The 20571-nt window shown below is 37.0% G+C and overlaps 1 pseudogene; it reads left to right on the top strand.

Annotated features, from left to right (window-relative positions):
* The first annotated feature begins 1137 nt into the window (after positions 1–1137).
* The window catches only part of LOC109110818, a 35460-nt pseudogene continuing 16026 nt past the window's right edge, over positions 1138–20571 (top strand).

The following is a 20571-nucleotide window of genomic DNA, read 5'->3' as shown; positions in this document are numbered from 1 at the left end:
TTTGACCCACCCTTCAATCATAAAAATACTCTGGTATTTTAACTGTTTGAGGAGTAGCACAAACCTGTGGCAGTGTTCTTAGTACAATGATGTTTGGTTATTGTACGTGGAAACAAATGCAGATGGGCTGATTTGCAATAGTAAGTAACATGTTTTGTGCTTTTACATGTCACACACAATATTTTAATAGCAATAGTTTACCCAAAAACAGATATTTTCTTTTCTAATTTTCTTCTGTGAAATACTAAAATAATTTCTAAATTATTTTCACTCAGGCCCTTATCAAAAAACCTAGTTCATACAGCTCATATACTATATTCAGAGCCTCCAGAAGCCTTTATCCCTCATGTTTTACTCCGTTTTCTCCCCCCCCCCCTTTGTTGGAGCTCTCAAAAAACCAAATTTTGCACCATGTGACCATCAATGTTGCCACTGCATTGTAGTCCATGCAGTTTGCACATATAGTCCTTATAATTATTAAATATAAATTTACACAGAAGCAAAGCAGCCACAGAGCTGCCTTTAAAACTAGACTCTAAGGTGAGTTTGGAGCAGTACAGAGGCAGCTCAGAGAAGCCCTGTGTAAAACAGCATTAAAATTAAAAAAAATATATTTTCCAGATTCTCTTGGTCTGCCTATTCCCACCAGTCCAGAACCAACCTCAGCACCAGCAAGTACAGGAGATCCTGAATCTGTGGACAGTCCACATGGATTCTTCCTGTCTCCAGAGCTACTGCGGTGTTTAGTTCTGGGTTTCTTTCTTTTGATTGCAGTTTTCACGAATATTCTATTGTGTCATCATGATAAAAAGAAGAAAGGTGGGTGCAAACCAACACCATCCAAAGCTCTTTCAATTAAATGTTGGCAAAAAATATTGTGGAGCATCATATATTAGCTACATCAAGACCTTTATTCGGAATGAATCTCACAAAACCTGTTCAAGTAGCATGTGCATAATCAATGGCAAATAAATTAAATAAATAAAAAATAAGAAATAATGATTACATTTTACATATGACAGTTAAGGACCATTGAGATTTACAACAGAGACAATTGTGTGGTTTCCCTTCGCTGTTAGCGGTTAGAGACATGAACTTGCAGGGTTGCAGTCGAAGCTGAGGAAAATAACTCCAGAGATGAGGGTGAGAGTGTGGATTTTGTGTATGTGTTATGTGGATGATATTTGTTTTCTGTATTTGTGAATTGATTTCTCTGTGCCCTTGTAGTTCCCGTATCTCCTCAGCATATCTGAGCGCAGAGTAGCGTTGAGAGTGGATCATATGACACAGACTATGAGCAACATGACATCAGTTCGGCTTTTCCTTTATCCACTTTTCAAATTTAGTCATCGTTAAGTGTTATGTTATGGACTAAGAATTAGGGATAGGGAGAGGCCAGGTGTTATGGACAACACTAACTGTTATTACTCTTCAGTTTAACCACACCAGGAAATTAGTTACACGGCTATTAAATTGCTAGCAGCCTTGGAGGAAAAGTTGATTTTCAAAAAGCAAATTGTGTTACTCCCACTGAGTAATGGTACACTTTTGTAATAACTTCATTCATAAATCATTAACAAACATTATAATGCTTAACAAATCATTAGTTAATATATATTCAAATAGGTAGAAAATATGAGATAATGTTCTTGTTAATGTTTACTAATGACCTTACCAAGAGCATACCTAAATGATTTAAACATCTGATTATTTCAGTTTCATATAATCTTCATTTGTGGGTCTTTTACACAGTTTTTAACAGATAATCTACTCATTATTTGTTCATGTTTTTGCAGTACCCAATCTAAAATGGAAACCTATTTCATCATTTGCAAAAGTGTTACTAATCATTCATACCTTTTATGAGCAGTCATCTCAATGACAAAAAGTGTCCCAAAAGACATGAATTTACCCTATTCACACATCTTTACTAATCATTTATTAACCATTTGTTCATGTTTTATTTGTTGTTGAAAGTTAAAATTAATTAATCATTTGTAAATGTTTATAAATGATCGCTAATCATTTAGTATCTTTATGGGCATTGGACTTTGGGCTAATATAACAAGGTTTGTGTAAAGGGTGGCTGGTTAAGTTTGACTAAATGTTTGCTAAAGACATGACAGATTGTAATTTTGGTGCAAAAAATGTTTATTGCCTCAACACTCACATAAGGTTACTACTTTACAATTATCATTAAATAGGATATTCCTTGAATCATGTTGTTGAAAAATAAAATTGACCTAAATCATTTTTTTATCGAAACTTTTGGAGAGTTTCACAGTGTTAGTGTGATAACAGTAGAATGTACGTTACTAGTTATTTTATTTATTTCAAAACAAATAGGGCATATTCATTTAAGCGAGTAACGTTAGATACCATTTAAATCCAGTTTAACATAATGTAGTCTGTATGGGACTTACGACCTATTTGAGAATCAGCTCGGCATTTTTTATAGAAGGTAACTTGTTTAAATAGATCTATTCCAAATGGGCATTATTAATATTAAAGCGACAAAGTGGTGTAACATTTTTAAGTTCATATTTTTGACAGACAGACAAAGTTAAAAATTTGTGGCAACCGTGCAATAACTGCGTGACGCTGCATAGTGCTATTGGCTGAAAATGCCGGCGCCTCAAAGTTTTCTGGCATCTGATATGGTTCGGGTGGAGCTGTGGGGGCGTGTCCACCTTGAGGACGGGTTGTACCGGACGGACGCCCGCGGCTGTTTGTTATGGAATGAAAATCCTTTTTTATGTGTGCGATATTTCAACTTAGCAAGCAGGACAAAAAAACAGTTTATATGCTTTAAAATAATTTATTTCATTATTTAGTATTTATTAGCCATGTAATTACGCACCTTTTTAAAATCTTGTAATATTAAGGTTCTAGTTAAAACTCTTAGAACCCTAGGCCTGAGCAGGCGCCGGTGGTCGATTTTAACAATATGCCGAGGAACAGTAACGCAGAAAGCGGACACACTTCCTCCATGAGACTGAGCCCGCTGTAACTTATCTCCACTGCAGAAGTAAATAAACAGAAGAAACGGAAACCCACAGGAACCCAGCCCTGATGGTGCCCGGAAGTTTGAAAGCGTTTGCAGATCACATATGGACAGTTTCTTGAGTCGTTTTTTTCTGGGCACACCACAATAGAAACTGTCTCTAAACGGTGCAGCGGGGAGCGGGGGCTTAACCTGGGTGGTAAGTTGTAAATGATTACTAACGTTGTAATTAATGTATTATTACGGCAAAGACATCGCACGATATATATTATAACGTTAACCGTTTTGTGTACGCATACATGTGCGTTAGCCCCTTAGCTGCAAGACTCTCAGCTCAACATGAATGAGCTCGCAGACTCATCTGCATCTCTTTATTATTTATTCAGCGCACACTATATTAATTTACATAACGTCTGTTTCAAATACTGCACATTTATAATCATCACTTTGTGTTTGATGTGATGTTTTGTGAAGCCTTTCATGTGGATGAAGCTCTTTTGTGTTGATTCTCGTCACATGTGAACGAGTCTCTCCGCTGATTTCAACTTTTTCTACTTTGGTTAGAGTCAGACTTACACATGTGATGTTTATGGACACAGACCATGGCTTTATTACAGCCAAAAGCCCAAGATGATGTGCTGAGCTTAAACCGGGACAGTGTGGAAGGGTTTATTCGAGTGTGATCTGTATTTAAAACCACTCAAAGCCACAACAAAAGAGCAGCCAATGGCGAGACACATGTTAATAACGAGAGCTGATCCCAGATCAGTACTAATGTCTTGTTACACACTAGTTACTGATTTGTTAGCTCACTTGTTTGTTTGTCTGAGTTTGTGAAGATAATATTTTTAAAACATTTGTAAAATGAATGGTAGATTTACAGTTAGATTACAATCCTGGCTATCATCAAAAATCTACAATTTGAGGTCTTTCCATTGGAAAGTCATTGGATATTATTTTTTACACATTTACAGGATTTGCAGAGAGTGTCCATATTGCACATTGTATGTACTCAGAACGGTTGTAAAGCAGCAGTGAAGACGATTCACCAAATATTTTAGTCACCTTCTGTTTCTGTAAAAATAATTCCAAAATTAAAGGCAGCTAAAAAGTTGATTTGATAGCCGCAGACAAGTTTAACAAAGTTGCATGGCTGTATCTAACAACAGACCCTCTTTGACAAGAACAATGGTGCCAAAAAAGAGGAAGTGAACGGCCGGGGAGATGCGGGGAAGAGTGAGGCGGTCAAGAAAGAGAGCTCGAAGAAGATGTCAGTGGAGAGGATCTACCAGAAGAAGACGCAGCTCGAGCACATCCTCCTCCGTCCAGACACCTACATCGGCTCGGTGGAGCCTGTCACTCAGGTGAGAGAGAAAGACTGAGCAGGAGGAAGAGTAGAACAATTTTAATTTAGACTGGCATTCTTCGGCCCTTTACAGGGAAATCATTTTTGTAACTTATGATGTTTTGCTAGTCACTGTTGAAGTAAATGTTAAACTGACTGCTTTCAGACCCCTTCAAAGCCTCAGTGTTTCAATGCCACCAGGTGCTTTTAATTTTCTTTACATAATACTTAAATGATTGTGTGTTTTATAGCAAATGTGGGTTTTTTGATGAAGAAATCGGAATGAACTTGAGGGAGATCACGTTCGTGCCCCTGGATTATATAAAATCTTTGATGAAATCCTTGGTAAGAAGTACTGTTATGATCCTTTCAGTGACTTTGACATACTTTGTTTGGCAAGATAAATAAATAATTAAAAATAATTGCTTAGTGATTTATTTTACTTCACTGTACAGTAGTATTTTTTAAGCTTATACTTAGCATTTCAAAAAGAAGAGTTGTACAAAAAGATATTTGAATACACCCCAGACTGTAGCGAAAATTATGCAGCGTTTTCAAAATTGCATCAAATTGTTTTTAATAAAAGTAAATATTCTTTACTGCATATTATTAATAATATCTATTTTTATTATTCATTATGTAAAATATTGCTGTGTTTGCTGTAGTGACATTAAAGGGGTCGTATAACGCTGCTAAAAAGAACATTATTTCCATCCACATACTGTACATTATTGTTGCTCCTCTATGCCCTGCCTTTCTGAAACGCGTCGATTTTTACAAAGCTCATCGGTCTGAAAAGCGAGGTGTGCTCTGATTGGCCAGCTATCCAGTGCGTTGTGATTGGCTGAATACCTCAAGCGTGTGATGGAAATGTTTCGCCCCTTAACAGGTTCAGGAAACTTTCCTCTGTAAAATGCTGTGCACACACTCTAATATTTGGGTTGAACTGTTCTGGAACAGTGTTGTAAATACAACTTAACCACTGATTTCTAGTTGTGTCCTCTTTTGGAAGATCAAACTAATTAGTTTGGCTTTCGCAATGAAACACAGTGTTGTACAACATGGCAGTGGCGGCAACAATACTTGCAGCGAGAATAAAAGTTACGCCTTCTTTCTTTGCGTGAACACAGTGACATAGACATGTGGGGGCGTGTTTAAACGAGGCGTTTTAGGAGGGTGTGGCTGAGCGTTCACTTTTATAAAGAATATCTCTTTGGGTTTGAGATTTTATCTTTGCGACTGTTACAGATCTTCTGTATGCACAAACACTCCAAAGACAAAGAAAAAACATGAAATTGCATCATATGACCCCTTTAAAACATATTAGAGAATTATGCATTTTATTGCAGTTCATGTTGACATTTTGCAGTATAACAAGTTAATTTCATATAATTATGAAATGCATGAATTTTCTTATTTATACTGTCACTAGCAGTAATAATATAAGAAGTCATCACTGTTATGATTTTAGTTTTATAGATAAATTTGCGATTTTCCAAAAATGATAAGAAATATCTGTGATATTTCATGCTCTAACATCAGATTTTCTGTCCCATCAGTCAATGCAGCTGATAACAAACAGAGAGACAAGAACATGTCCACCATCAAAATCACCATTGACCCGTGAGTGCTGCTACTTTAAAAGTCTCATTCACATCTGCTGAGTAACGTCTCTAAATGCTCACGTATCAAATAAATGTTTGGTGCTGACAGTTGACAGTATTGTAGTGGCAAAACAATTGATGTGATTGTTGGGAGAGCGTGCAGTGGGTGTAATGATCTAATAAACACCCATGGCTGCTCACTTCACATCCATAACCACACACATACTGTACACACACACGATTGCATGCTTTCATATGTGGTTTTACAGGGATTCTCCATGGGCGTAATGGTTTTTTTGTACCGGGCTAATTATATTTCCTATCCCTAACCCAACATGACCCTCACGGAAACCTTTTTTTTGAATTTCATTTAGTAGATTTCATCTTAACGGTTATCTGCCTCAAAATTCGGAGGGTAACAATGTGATCATAAAGCGATGCTTCACCATGCTTTTTGTCCTCAGGTTCTTTGATTATAGTGTATTTGTAGTGCACTGTTGGGGTCAGCGATATGACACAAATCATAAGAGTAATTTTAATTCACAATAGCAATGTATTTCACAATATAGTTATTTTCGTTATTTTATCTTTGTTATATAAAAATAAGGACAAAGATGAAAACAGCAAACATAGGATAAATACAATATAAGAGAAAAAAAAAACGAATGAAATAAACAGCACTTTAAGTTTTTGAAGTACAGTAGGTCTATGTGACAGTAGCATTCAGTCAAGATACTGAATAATCAGAATAATAATTGAATAATACAGAAATTGAATAATAAATTGTAAAAACCAATGTTTTTATTAATAATCTTTAATAATAGTACTTCATTTAATAAAAAGAGTACTCATTACATTAAAAAAAGTATATATATATATATTAGAAGTCATTTATATATATAAAATAAATAAATAAATAAATATATATAGATATATATATGTACATGGGTCAAAGACGTTTAGATGTCCGCATCAAAAGAAATTTACAAGTGATTTTATGTCCATAGAAAGCACATTAAATGTAAGTAAAATGTCTACTTTTAAGGTTTTAAATAAGCTTTTGGAGTATAAAATGTCAAAATTTGGTTGAAAAAAAAGTTACATTGTCATTTATTGTAACACAATATTTATGTAGAAAAATTCAAACACATGCTTATTCTGACATGTACATATTGTAAAATATATAAAAGAATAATGGGAGCATACTAAATTTTATTGTGTTTTAAATTAGTAAAAAATTCTTACTGACAAATGGGCTAAACCTAGGATAGTGGCAAAGGTTAAAAATGTAAAATTACACTCATTAGTATTTGGGGTGAAAGTAGTTAGTCTTTTAATGTCATAAATTGATTTTTTGTTGTAAATATGCCTGACAGGATTGTTACACTGAATGACATTTTACTGGGTGTCTTCTGTAAATCGGGAAAAACGTATGATATTTATTTTTTTGCTCAGAAAAACAAAAACAAAATTGCAATTAAATAAAACAGAAAACTTTTTGCATTTTTTGGGGGGGAAAACTACAACAGTTTAAAGCAGTATTACACTTTTTTTTTGCTTAAACACTTTTTTTGTCTTTGACCCACATATATATATATATATATATATATATATATATATATATATATATATATATATATTATATTTTTTTTTTTTTTTTTTGCATTGATGCAGAAGCGTTCATGTCAGCATCATGATGCATCATAAAATAGATTGTTGGTGGAACAGGATGGTCTACTGTCTCTTTGTGTTGTAATGTGTCCTAACCTGTCCTCTCTGTTCTAATAGAGAGTCCCAACACCATTGCTGTGTGGAATAATGGGAAGGGAATTCCTGTGGTAGAACACAAAGATGAGAAGATGTACGTGCCTGCGCTGATCTTTGGACATCTCCTCACCTCCAGCAACTATAATGACAATGAAGAAGAAAAGTCACAGGTAATACAAGCACGGATAATTAAATACTGCAGTTATGCAGTGGTGCATCTTCAGAAACTTCTCTGTGTTGGAGTGTGTTGTTGTTGTTAGTGTTTTGCTCATTTTCTGCTCATTATTGAACTTCTTGTTCTGTGCCACAGAATGGGAGAAGCAGATTAGCAGATTGAGTGTGAACTAATTAGAGGTCGACCGATAGTGGATTTTACCGATACGATAGCTAGGTTGGACCAAAGTGGCCGATATCGATTAAACAACCAATTAAAATGGATACTGAATTAAAACTATAAATAGTGCTTTACTATTAAAAAAATAAAAGACAAAAAACAAACTACTGAACCATACTTTGTACATGAAAAAAAAAAAATTAATATTTAAAATGTTAATTGTATATTGATTGTACATGTAAGTTATTTTTTCAACTAATGTTACCAGAAGCAACTTTAAAAATGTAAAAGTGTATTTAATTGTATATTGATCATCAGTAAGTTCATAGTTCAACTAATGTTACCAGAAGTAAATTTAAAAATGTAAAAAGGCTATAGCATTGAAATGACATACATATGGATATTGTATGTATATACAAAACAAAGGCTATAGCATTGAAATTATCTAATCAAAATAACAAAAATATAGCATTCGTACACGGGACAAAAAGTGCAGCACTGCGTGGACATCTCGTATCAGGGATCACACAACAAGTTCAAGCAGCGTTTATTTAATCACCAGATGGGCAAAAGTTCACTTCAACAATGATCAAAAAAGCAGCATAGATGAGTTTGAAGTTCGTGTTTAAAAAAACAGAGCAAAAACGTGATCTATATTACAGGTCTCTATATGAAGCATACAGACTTCATAAGTGCCACAGAAATACAGACATTATGCTGAAAAATGCACAATACACAATTTTACAAGTCATTTTGGATATTAACCACGATTTGGGACCAATATAATGTAATTTAATGTGACTGAATGAACATATGCGGGTTGCAAACCCTGGTCAGCAACACACATTGCCCTGCCGAATCCAAGCCTCGTACACAAGAACAGTAGAAACAATCAGATCAACGGAGAGGTGGGGGGGAGAGAAAACAACATCGGTATACAAGTGCTATGACAAGTCTCAGTTAGTCTAGTACAGAACACGTAGCCAGGGTTTTATTTTTATTTTTTGTTTTTTGAATATGATAGACAATAAAAAAGAAAAAGGTAAGTACTAGTATTAGTTGGTTAAGTGCAGGCGAAAAAGGTGAGTCTTTAGATGTTTTTTGATAGAATGTGTAAAGGATAGCTGTTCGAATTGAGATCGGGAGGTCATTCCACCAGCTGGGAGCAGTCCAGGAAAAAGTCAGTGAGAGTGATTTTGAACCTCTTTGTAAGATGCTTGGGATGGCACCACAAGAGGCGTCGTTCTTGGACACTTGCAGAGCAGGAAAACTTCTGGATAAAGGCAAATCTGCAGGATAGCAATAGATTGAAACTAGTGAGTTTAGGTGGCTGTCCTGGCAGGAGTTAGGTAACGAACCCAGCTGTACAGAGAAGTTGTGATGAAACGATGGGTTAGCTGGAACCACCAGCAGTTCAGTCTTAGTAAGGTTGAGCTGAAGGTGATGGTCATTCATCCAGCTAGAAATGTCACTCAGACAGGCTGAAATATCAGTTTGCTTTCTCACGTCATTAACAAATGCATTAATGTGACCAGCTGGATATAAACTAATGCAAATAGATGGTAACAATCGTGATATTAGGCATTTATTTTTTTCTTGTTTGTGTACGCACTATATACATACATTGGGAATTTATGTGCTGCTAATGTTCTCGACGACCGTCAATCACCTTTTTTTTTAATTGGTTAATACATTGCTTAATCGCTAACCTTACTTCTTATTACAAGATGCGTTTACTGCAGTTAGACATTCCTAATTGTGATTCAGCAAAAAGTTACGAGAGAATATGCTATATTTTTACCCTACCTGATGCAGAGGAAATCCACTCTCAAATTGCTAAAAAAAATGGGATATGAAGCAGTCAGTCAGGTTAATTCATCATTTAGTAAATGGATTTCCACTCTAAAACAACTGTTATATAACAAACACGACATCTTGCAGTACTGTAACCTGTGCATGTGTTGGCATTCACATTAAATATGTTTGTGCTTGTTAGACTAGTTAAGCCAGTATGGTTAATTTGTACAGAGCCCTGAGCATGACATGCGTGGAAAAAGGCCAAAAATTAAGAATTTATTTTCTCATTTTAGTTAAATGGCCACATTGTACAAATTTGTTCCTCAATATTAATTTAAATAGGTAAAGAATTAATTAAATATAGCCACAAATTAACTAGTTGTAGGAGCAACTTTTTTTCCCCTGATATCTATTTGCTAGGTTTTTCAGCACAAGGTGACTGACTGTTTTGGTTTTGCGAGCACAAGCTGTTGACAGTGTCAAAAAGAGATTTATTGTACAGTGTAGACAGGTCATTGATTATATGAGAGTGCGTATGATCTCAAACGATCATGTGAAACTTTAAACCTGCAGTGAGTTAACTAGAGGGTTATCATGGAATAGAAGTGGTTCTAATATTGCTATGTTGCTAAGAGTACCAATTTGTAGTTGAATGTTTATGCACTTAATTAGTCTTAATTTTACTTTTATGTGTTCAGCAGCAATAAAGTAATTCAGAAATAGTTTTCAGCTTAATTTGAATATTATAGCTGCATAAAGAATATGACATAGTTGCTTATTACAAATTCATTTTATTAATTGCCATTTTATAATCACAGTTAGAATATCAAGAGAAGTAATCAACAGTTATGATTTGGTCATAATCATGCAGTTTAAGTATGCAATTTAGATGCATTTGTGCTGTTTGTTCATGTTGAGGATGACTGTTCAAGTGAATTTAACTCATCAATCTGGTGTTCTTCAGGCGGCAGGAATGGATATGGTGCAAAACTCTGTAACATATTCAGCACAAAGTTTACAGTGGAGACAGCCTGCAAGGAGTATAAACTGAGTTTTAAACAGGTACAGCCATTTCCTTAATTTGGAATACAAGAAATTTGTTGTGGTTGTCATAAAACAGCAGCTATCTTGATGTCTTACACATTTACCTGAAAGTTTTTTCTCCTCCCACGTGTTCCAAAGACATGGCAGAACAACATGGGAAAAACCAGCGAGGCGAAGATCAAGAAATTTGATGGTGAAGACTATACTTGTGTCACGTTCCAGCCTGATCTGGCCAAATTCAAGATGGAGAAGCTGGACAAGGCCATTGTGGCTCTGCTGACACGCAGGGCATATGATGTGGCCGGCTCTTGTAGGGGCGTTAAAGTCATGCTCAACGGGAAAGAAGCTACCTGTAAGTCACCGGTTATTTTCATATGTAAAAAAAAATGTATTTCTTGACAACAATCTGATGAGTTTTTTGGTTAAATCTAACATACATACAATTGTTTTCAGACAGTTGTCTCTCTCATAAGCTTCTACGTGTGTGTCTCGTGCTGCAGGTGAATGGTTTTCGCAGTTATGTGGATCTGTATGTGAAGGATAAACTGGACGAGACAGGTGTTGCTCTGAAGGTGGTGAATGAGACGGTGAATGAGCGCTGGGAAGTGTGTCTCACCATGAGTGAGAAGGGCTTCCAGCAAATCAGCTTTGTCAACAGCATTGCCACCACCAAGGTTTCTGAAACACTGTTACTCATTACTGAAACTGGGAATATAAAAAATTTCACGTTGCACCAGGTCGGGGGGGAAAAACAAAACAAATCAAAACAAAACAGAAGTTGCATCGGTGTGTATGTCGCTTTTTACTATTACTTTCAGAAATAATTTAAATACTGAATAGGTCTAAGTAAAACGAATGTTTGGAAAAAAAAGCTTATAAATTTAGTGGCATTCATAACAGAACAAAAATAAATGCATATATATATATGTTTTAAAAAATAAATAATTATAGTGCTGTTCAGTATAAACAACATTTATTTTAAATGCTATTCCCATAGGTGCCGATCCAAAAAACAAAAGATAATCACCTTTCAGTTTAACCAATAAGAAATGGACTGCAGCTTTTACAACTTTATTCTTGCATTTATAGTTCATTAGAGGCAGTTTTTGGCGTTATATTAATGGCAAATGTTGAAAGTGCATTATTGTAATATGAGAGGGCGCCAGCACAAATCTCTCTTGTAGCGGGCTTGATCTCCCATATAGTGATCATGGCTCTGCACTCCCTCAGATATTGGGTGTGTGTGTTCTCAATACTTTGTCCTGTGTACGTGCGAATAAGTGCTTTTTGTAAACAGGTATTTATTAAATCATTTTATTTAGGGAAGCGCAACCCTCATAGAAAGAATGTGTGTATTATTTGGTTGGTAATTGCATGCATTTCACTTCGCAAGATACATTTTGTGTAATGAATTCATCAAACGCAGCATCGAACGGAGTAGCCTATAGACTACTCTAGAAAAAAAAAAACTAACACCCATTAATTACTTAGTAATGAGAATTTTTCAGCGCGAACACTTTGGATTCCTTATATCAGTGGAAAAATGTGATAACCGTCAGGTGAGAGCAAGACATCATTCAAAATGGTCTATTTTTATTTGTGTACCTTCAAAATGACAGTGAAACATTGTGCTTTTGTAAAATAATGAAAAAACAAACAAAATGTGCTTTCCGTCTTGGTCTCTGTGAACTTCTTACTAAAATGATGAAAAACAGACATGAGAAATATATTTAGCTATATAAACCTTGAAGTGCCCGCTTTTAAGTGTTTACGCTTTGCTTATTTGACATTAATGCATTAAATAAGTCACATTGGAAGATAAATCATAGCACTTTTGGAAGACTAAAAAAATGTAAGTCGCAGTCCAGAAAATACAGTATATCACATTATTTTGCGGACCCCCTGGCTTTGCGTCACGGACCCCAGTTTGAAAACCCCTGGACTAAATGACTAGTTAACCTGTGTCACCTGAAACATGTGTATAATTAAACTAGTTTCACGTTTGCCCGACACAAATCCCACTGGTTTAAAATGGCAGTGGTGCTTTAAAGGGGATGAATTTAAAGGGATACTCCACCCCAAAATGAAAATTTTGTTATTAATCACTTACCCCCATGTCGTTCCAAACCCGTAAAAGCTCCGTTCGTCTTCGGGACACAATTTAAGATATTTTGGATGAAAACCTGGAGGCTTCAGACTGTCCCATAGACTGGCAAGTAAATAACAGTTTCAAGATCCATAGAAGGTATGAAAGTCGTCGTCAGAATACTCCATCTGCCATCAGATGTGCAATCTGGATTATATGAAGCGATGGGAGCACCATATATGATGTGTATGCTCTTCTGTGTCACTGGCGCCACAAGGATGCACTGTTTTATTTCAAATCAAAGCTAAATACACGTAGAAACAGCGCGTCCTTGTGGCGCGGATGACACAGAAAAAGTCGTTATTTTTGTTTTCTTACAAAAAGTGTTCCCGTTGCTTCATATAACCCAGATTGCACGTCTGATGGCAGATGGAGTATTCTGACGACGACTTTCATACCTTCTATGGATCTTGAAACTGTTATTTACTTGGCAGTCTATGGGACAGTCTGAAGCCTCCAGGTTTTCATCCAAAATATCTTAAATTGTGTCCTGAAGACGAATGGAGCTTTTACGGGTTTGGAACAACGAGGGTGTAAGTGATTAATGACAAAATTTTCATTTTGGGGTGGAGTATCCCTTTAAGGGTGCAACTTAACAACTAACAACTAAACAGCAAAAACATCATATAGCATGCTCATGGAATGTGTGATATCTTAGGGAGGAAGACATGTTGACTATGTTGTGGACCAAATAGTGGCGAAACTGATTGAAGTGGTCAAGAAGAAGAACAAAGCTGGAGTCTCCGTGAAACCATTCCAGGTATATATTCACAGTTCAACACACTCGTATAATATAATATATATATTTAGACATTTGGATGTTTGGTTCAGTTTGGTCTCTTAACAGTTCTAAAAGCCCTCAACAATCTTTTTTAATTTCAGGTTAAAAACCATGTGTGGGTTTTTTGTGAATGCCCTGATCGAGAACCCAACCTTTGATTCCCAGACCAAGGAGAACATGACTCTACAGACCAAAAGCTTTGGCTCCAAATGTACTCTCTCTGAGAAATTCATCAGAGCTGTAAGTGTGTGCTAACCTCTTATCTTGATCTTGACACTAACATCACTTTCTCATCTTATATATTTAAAGGGGACATTGGATGCCCATTTTCCACCAGTTGGTATGATTCTTTAGGGTCTTCATGAACTGTCCTGCAACATACTTTGGTTAAAATTCCTCAGTGTTAGTGTAAAGACAACACCCTTTTTACCTTGTCAAAAACAGCTCTGTGCACAGCGACCCGTTTCGGTGCATGTCTCTTTAAATGATAATGAGCTCTGCACACCCCGCCCCTCTCTTCCATGGAAGGAGAAAGGTGATCGGCAAATTTCCATAAGAAATATAAAGTGTGGGATTTACTTCTACTGAAGGTGCAGGTGAAGTGGGAACTGATCCATCCTTGAGTTTAAACTTTTTATCAAAACTGGCCTTGAATTGTTCAGAAAGCAGTCTGGAGTAAAATGATTTGTGCAGACATAAATGAATTTAAGTGTATTCGGTGGCGCATTACCATCAAAAACAAAAGTAATCCACTGTGATGTCGGGAGTAAATGAGGACTGCTTTGTTCATTCTTACATCAACAACAAAAAACCCAGGTCGCTTAGAAACAGTACACCTGCTGCAGTGTTGAAACAATGGCGAACTGCTCACTCAGGGCTGGTCTATGTTACACGGCAGTGACCGTCAACAGTTGTGTCAACAGTCATGGGAGGGGCCTGTAAAAGTGACGTCAGTTTGCCCAGAATCTGTGAACAGCTTGCTCTGAGAAAGTATTTATGATTTGTGGGGATTTAAAAAAAAAAGCACTGGGTGGATTTTTAGCATTATAGGGTGGTTGTGTACACACATTTATGTTCCAACACCATGTAAAAGTGAATTTAGCATTCGATGTCCCCTTTAATGAAGCCCTTACTGTAACAGTAAAACTTTGCTCTTTATTCATCACATTTTAATTTTAGAGCTCTTCTCATTATCAAGAGCTTCTGGCTTTATAGACATAACAAAAATAATTGCATGTTAAAGTCAACATGAAACTGAAGCTACGACCAGTGAATTGTGTACCAGAAAACAAGCAACATGCTTTAAGAAAATAAATTATATAAGTTCTAATTTAATGCTGACTTTAATAACTGTTGAGTTGTGGCGACATCTGATTGACTTGTCCTGTCATAGGCTACAAACTGTGGTATTGTGGAGAGCATTCTGAACTGGGTGAAGTTTAAGGCCCAGACGCAGCTGAACAAGAAATGCTCCTCTGTCAAACACAGCAAGATTAAAGGGATCCCCAAACTAGATGATGCCAATGATGCTGGTAAGTCCATAACAGATAAACTCTTAAAGCTGTCACTCAGAGATCTCAGAGATCATGGTCTGCTCATTAGGGATGGTGGGTGATATGGACCCAAAAATTCATATCATATCCCAGAAGTATAAAAGGGCACCTGCTGAATACGTCACCAAATTTTGTTGTCTTGATGAGTGGTGTGTTTGTAAGCAGTTTTTGTTGTCTTCAGGAGCCGTGTGAAGGTGTAATGGAAGTAAGTGTGTAAGTGTGAGAGGTTTTTGACACCCGAGGACACACGATTTTTGAGTTATGTGCCTAGGAGTTAGGGTTGGGCCGACAGACGATGCCATTGTCCATCTCAGAGGACCGATAGAAATCACAATGTTGAGCCAGCATCGTGATTCCTCCCATACCCCCGCAATCTGCCGCATCCCAATACTGTGTTTGGACAGTAAATGACGTGTACTACGGAATCCTAAAGGGAATAAATATGAGATTGGAGGATAATATATACTTCAATACTTTCTCTCACAGTTATATCATAGGGTAATTATACTGTATATAAATTACGGGCATCAGGGAGCCTGGCATTGAAACTGCTTTTGAATGCACAAACGTTTTTTTTTAATATCACTTTCGAGATTTGCGATTGCACGTAGTCTGTTTATACTATGGAGCAGCAGTACCACACATTTTACAAGATTAGATGTTTGTCAGTGGTGCTCAGAATCTGCCAATAATTTTTTGTCATCCTCATTAGTTTTTCTTATATCTTTTTTTGTGTTGTATATAAAATTTTATGTAACAGACACCTTAGCAATCATTATTTGTTTTCCGTGCCTTTCTGAATACGGATTCATGCTTCGGGCTCCCCCGCCCGGCTCCACAATGTCATTGTCCATTGCGGCGTGATGTTTCACTGTAGACATTGTCCGATGCCAATTTTGTAGACATTGCCCAACCCTAAGTATGCGTGTTCGGTGCTTGAGGGGCTGTAAAGGTTTCACTGTGTGGAAGCTCCGATCACGTTTGTCTCTCTTCTCGAGGGAGGAAAGGCAAGGGTCTGCGGATCCCTCTGCTGCTGCTGAGGCACAGCGGAAGCTCAGCTCATGGGGATCGCAGGTCGAGCTTGCGGAGAATTTTGAGAAAGGTATGGATCTTTAAAAAACTCTGACCACGAGCTTGAGAGCAGCACAGGACCCAGACATTCATTAGACTCATCTGATCCCGACAGCGTGTTGCTGGGCTCTTCTAATCAGGATGATTATGAAGAGATAGATAGGGTTGGTGACGATAATGAAAGTGCAAGCGCTGAGTCGTCATCAACCACCCCCAGCCACGCATACAGGAATATGTTGGATGTGATGGGTCGCATGACTAAGTGGCTCAATCTAGCTTGGTCACACGAAAGGCCCAAGCCTGCCCGTGGCTGACTAGATGAGCAGTTTCTGCCAGGTTATGTGAGCAGCCCGAGGCATCAGTGGCTTGGCCCCTTTCTGAGGAAAGGCTTGGTGTATGTCTGTCACTTCCTTGGTCTCTCACCAGGTGGACAGGCACTTGCCTCGTCATGGCATGGTTGGCATTTCGTTCCCAAAAGTTTCTGCTAGAGGACACAGCGTGAGTTCCCTAGAAGAGGAACATCTCGGGCTACGCATGTAACCAAGGTTCCCCGAGAGGGAACGAGACGCTGTGTCTTCTCGTCATACCTTCGGCCTGTTTACGTCTCCTTTAGACATCTAAGTTGGTAACGTATTCTGCAAATGCCCTTTTATACTTCCAGGCTCTGTCACGGGTCACGTGGACCAATATATATATATTTTTTGTGTTTGACACAAATTCTAGTATAACGGCGCCAAACTCGCTGTCGCTTTGTCTCACACACATTCAGAGATAGAGAGAGACAATTGACACGCTACGTGTAAACGATATTCTTTGTTGTATTTCCCTGTCAATATAACAGCGTTCCTTTGGAATTCTTCAGCTTTTAAGAACTGCCTGGTTTTCCGGTAGTGGGGCGAAACTAATGCGCAAGTACTCACCTATTATCGTCCCTGTATTGATTTCAGTAAAGCAGTTCGCGCAAACGCACAAAACCCTGATTAATATTCATGAATCCAGCAGTTTATTAATCCTTCGTAATCCTTAGTGTGTTTTATAGTTCTTATTAGTAGAATTTGTGTCATTATTATCTTATCAGTATTATAAGTTAGTTTTTTCCCAATTTTTTTACAGAAACACTGAATTACCAAAAAACACCACCACCTCCAGTTAAAATGTTCAGTTAAAATGACTAATATGCATTCAAACATGGTTATAAAGTTTCAATTCTAATTACTAAAGTTCTATTGTTAAATAATACTTGATTATCATATTATAATGCTTGACTGGCTGATGTTAAGAGTGTACTCTCAGATATTTAAAAAACTGTGCCATTTTACAAACATTATATATATATATATGTGTGTATATATATCAGTCTGGCGAGTAAACTAAGAAATTTACTAGCCAATGGCGATTCAATTGCCAAGGTGTCCGTAGAGGGTTGAGTCTGGTGAGTAAACTAAAAAATTTACTAGCCAATGGCGATTCAATTGCAAAGGCGTCCGTAGAGGATGTTATTTGAATTTGTCTAGAAATGTCCACCTCAAACTCAAATCTTTGATCAAAAAAATCTGAAGAAAACTAATATGTTGCATAAATAAAATTATGCCTTATTGGCTTGTTCACACCAAGCCGAGCGTTCAAACTGAAAATTCTGTGATAAACTTTTTAATTTGAATCAGTCATAGCAAATATCAGCTCACAATAAATTAAATAGTAAGACCAACATAAGAATATTATTAAAAAATAAAAAAATACAAATAAATCAGCATCTTAATAAAGCCAATGGCGATTCAATTGCCAAGGTGTCCTAGCCTTTCTGGTCTGAACATGCAACTCGCATGTGGAAACTGGCCAAACATTTGTGTTGGTGTGAAAACATTAATGTGCCTTTCTGGTCTGAACATGAGTCTTCATTTGGTAATTGCAGTTTTATTTTAGCAGCTTCTGTGTTTGGCAGATGACTATTAAAGTAGGCCTACTTGTGTTGGTGTGAAAACATTAATAAATGCTTGATTCATCTATGAGTAACTCTCGGTCTGTCGTGTAGGGGGGAAACACTCTTCTGAGTGCACTCTGATCCTAACTGAGGGGGATTCAGCCAAGTCCCTGGCCGTGTCTGGTTTAGGAGTGATAGGGCGAGACCGATATGGAGTGTTTCCACTCAGAGGAAAGATCCTAAATGTGAGGGAGGCCACACACAAACAGGTAAGCTCCAGGAACCTCAACACGGAAAGACAAACCATAGTAGAAAATAAGAGCATAATTGCATGTGTGGAACTTCTGTGTGTGTGTGAAACATTGATGGAAATTCCATGTTTCCCCCTCTAGAATAGGACAATACTTAATGAAAAAGATCAAAGTAATTTTATGTTTTGTTTCTTCATCCTGCTGTATCCCGAAAATATAACGAGGTACATACTGAACCGTCATTTTTGTGCACCGTTACACCACTAATTTTATGCTCAGCTCTAAAATATTTCATTAGTTAGAAATTGCTTTTTGAGAATACAAATGTTATAAGATGTTTTTTAAATGTTTTTAACCAGCTCCGGCAGCAATAAGGCTAAGTTTACTAATTCCTTGATTTGTATTTCTATGGCGTCATGTTGGGTTACCCTGTTACTAGTTAGAGCCAATTGGTCCAAAATCTCCCTTTGCACATCTACTTATTAAACATCATGTGTGTTTTTTTTTTAACTGGAAGTTGACCTCTTTTTGATTATAGATCATGGAGAATGCAGAAATCAACAACATCATTAAAATTGTGGGTCTTCAGTACAAGAAGAGCTATGATGACCCAGAGTCCCTGAAGAGCTTACGCTACGGAAAGATTATGATCATGACCGATCAGGTGCGATTATGTGCTTTAATTGGTCTTAAATGATTATTTTTTGAAAGAACATGTCTTTTCTATCCATCAAGTACGCAGAGATGTTCCCTATACCTGTCTGCATCATTTCTGTTACGTGTACTGTCAGGATCAAGATGGCTCTCACATCAAGGGTCTTCTCATTAACTTCTTCCATCACAACTGGCCATCTCTGCTGAAGCACACCTTCCTGGAGGAATTTATCACACCCATCGTAAAGGTATGATAATCATCCAATAAAGAAAATGCCCTGTTTATCAGTGCAGCTTCATTTTTTAATACTTGTTTTTAAAATTTTCTCTTAGCCAATAAGAATAAACAGGAAGTATCATTCTACAGCATCCCAGAATTTGAGGAATGGAAAAAGCACACAGAAAATTATAAAACTTGGCACATAAAGTACTACAAAGGTTTGTTTGTTTGTTTCACTACTTATTTGAAACAGTCTGCATCTAAAAACAAGCAGCATTTCATCATGACTATATGTTTACTGTACATTTGCCAGGTTTGGATACCAGTACAAGCAAAGAAGCAAAGGAATATTTTGCTGACATGGAGAGACATCGAATTATGTTCAAGTACAATGGCACTGAAGATGATGCGGCCATCACACTGGTCAGTTTATACCACGTTTGTGCAACATTATATTTATTCAGATATTAACTGCATATTACTTTGACACATTTGTTAACATTGTGTGTGAACTCTGCTCAGGCTTTCAGTAAGAAAAAAACGGATGACAGGAAAGAGTGGCTGACTAATTTCATGGAGGACAGACGGCAGAGGAGGATGCATGGGCTGCCTGAGGTACCGCTATCAATTACACACTCTAACAAATGAAGCAGAAATGTTTGTGAATATATCACTTTAAAAAACAGAAGTAGTAAATTATTGCCCTGTATCTTGTGTTCTATTTGAATGTCCTCTTTAAATCTGGATGGGTTTCTATCTGTGAATGAATCATTGTATGCTCTAAACAAGGGATGAGCAGCTTCGGTCCTGGAGGGCCAGTGTCCTGCAGAGTTTAGTTCCATCCCTCATCAAAACACACCAGCCTGTAATTTTCAAGCAATTCTGAAGCAATTCTAAACTCTGCAGGACTGTGATCCTTCAGTACCAAAAGTGTCCCTCATTGCTCTTAATAAAAGTTTATAAAATTGATAGCTCCAGTCCTTGATTAGGACTGTCTGAGCCGTGCTAAATACACTATAAACACACTCCTGCACTCTTAAGCCCCTTTCACACTGCACGTCGGACCCGGAAAATTGCCG

Source organism: Cyprinus carpio, chromosome B15 (genome assembly GCF_018340385.1).
Source record: "Cyprinus carpio isolate SPL01 chromosome B15, ASM1834038v1, whole genome shotgun sequence".
NCBI classification, from domain to species: Eukaryota; Metazoa; Chordata; class Actinopteri; order Cypriniformes; family Cyprinidae; genus Cyprinus; species Cyprinus carpio.
Note: the sequence above shows the minus strand (reverse complement) of the source record. Positions and strands in the feature narration are given on the sequence as shown.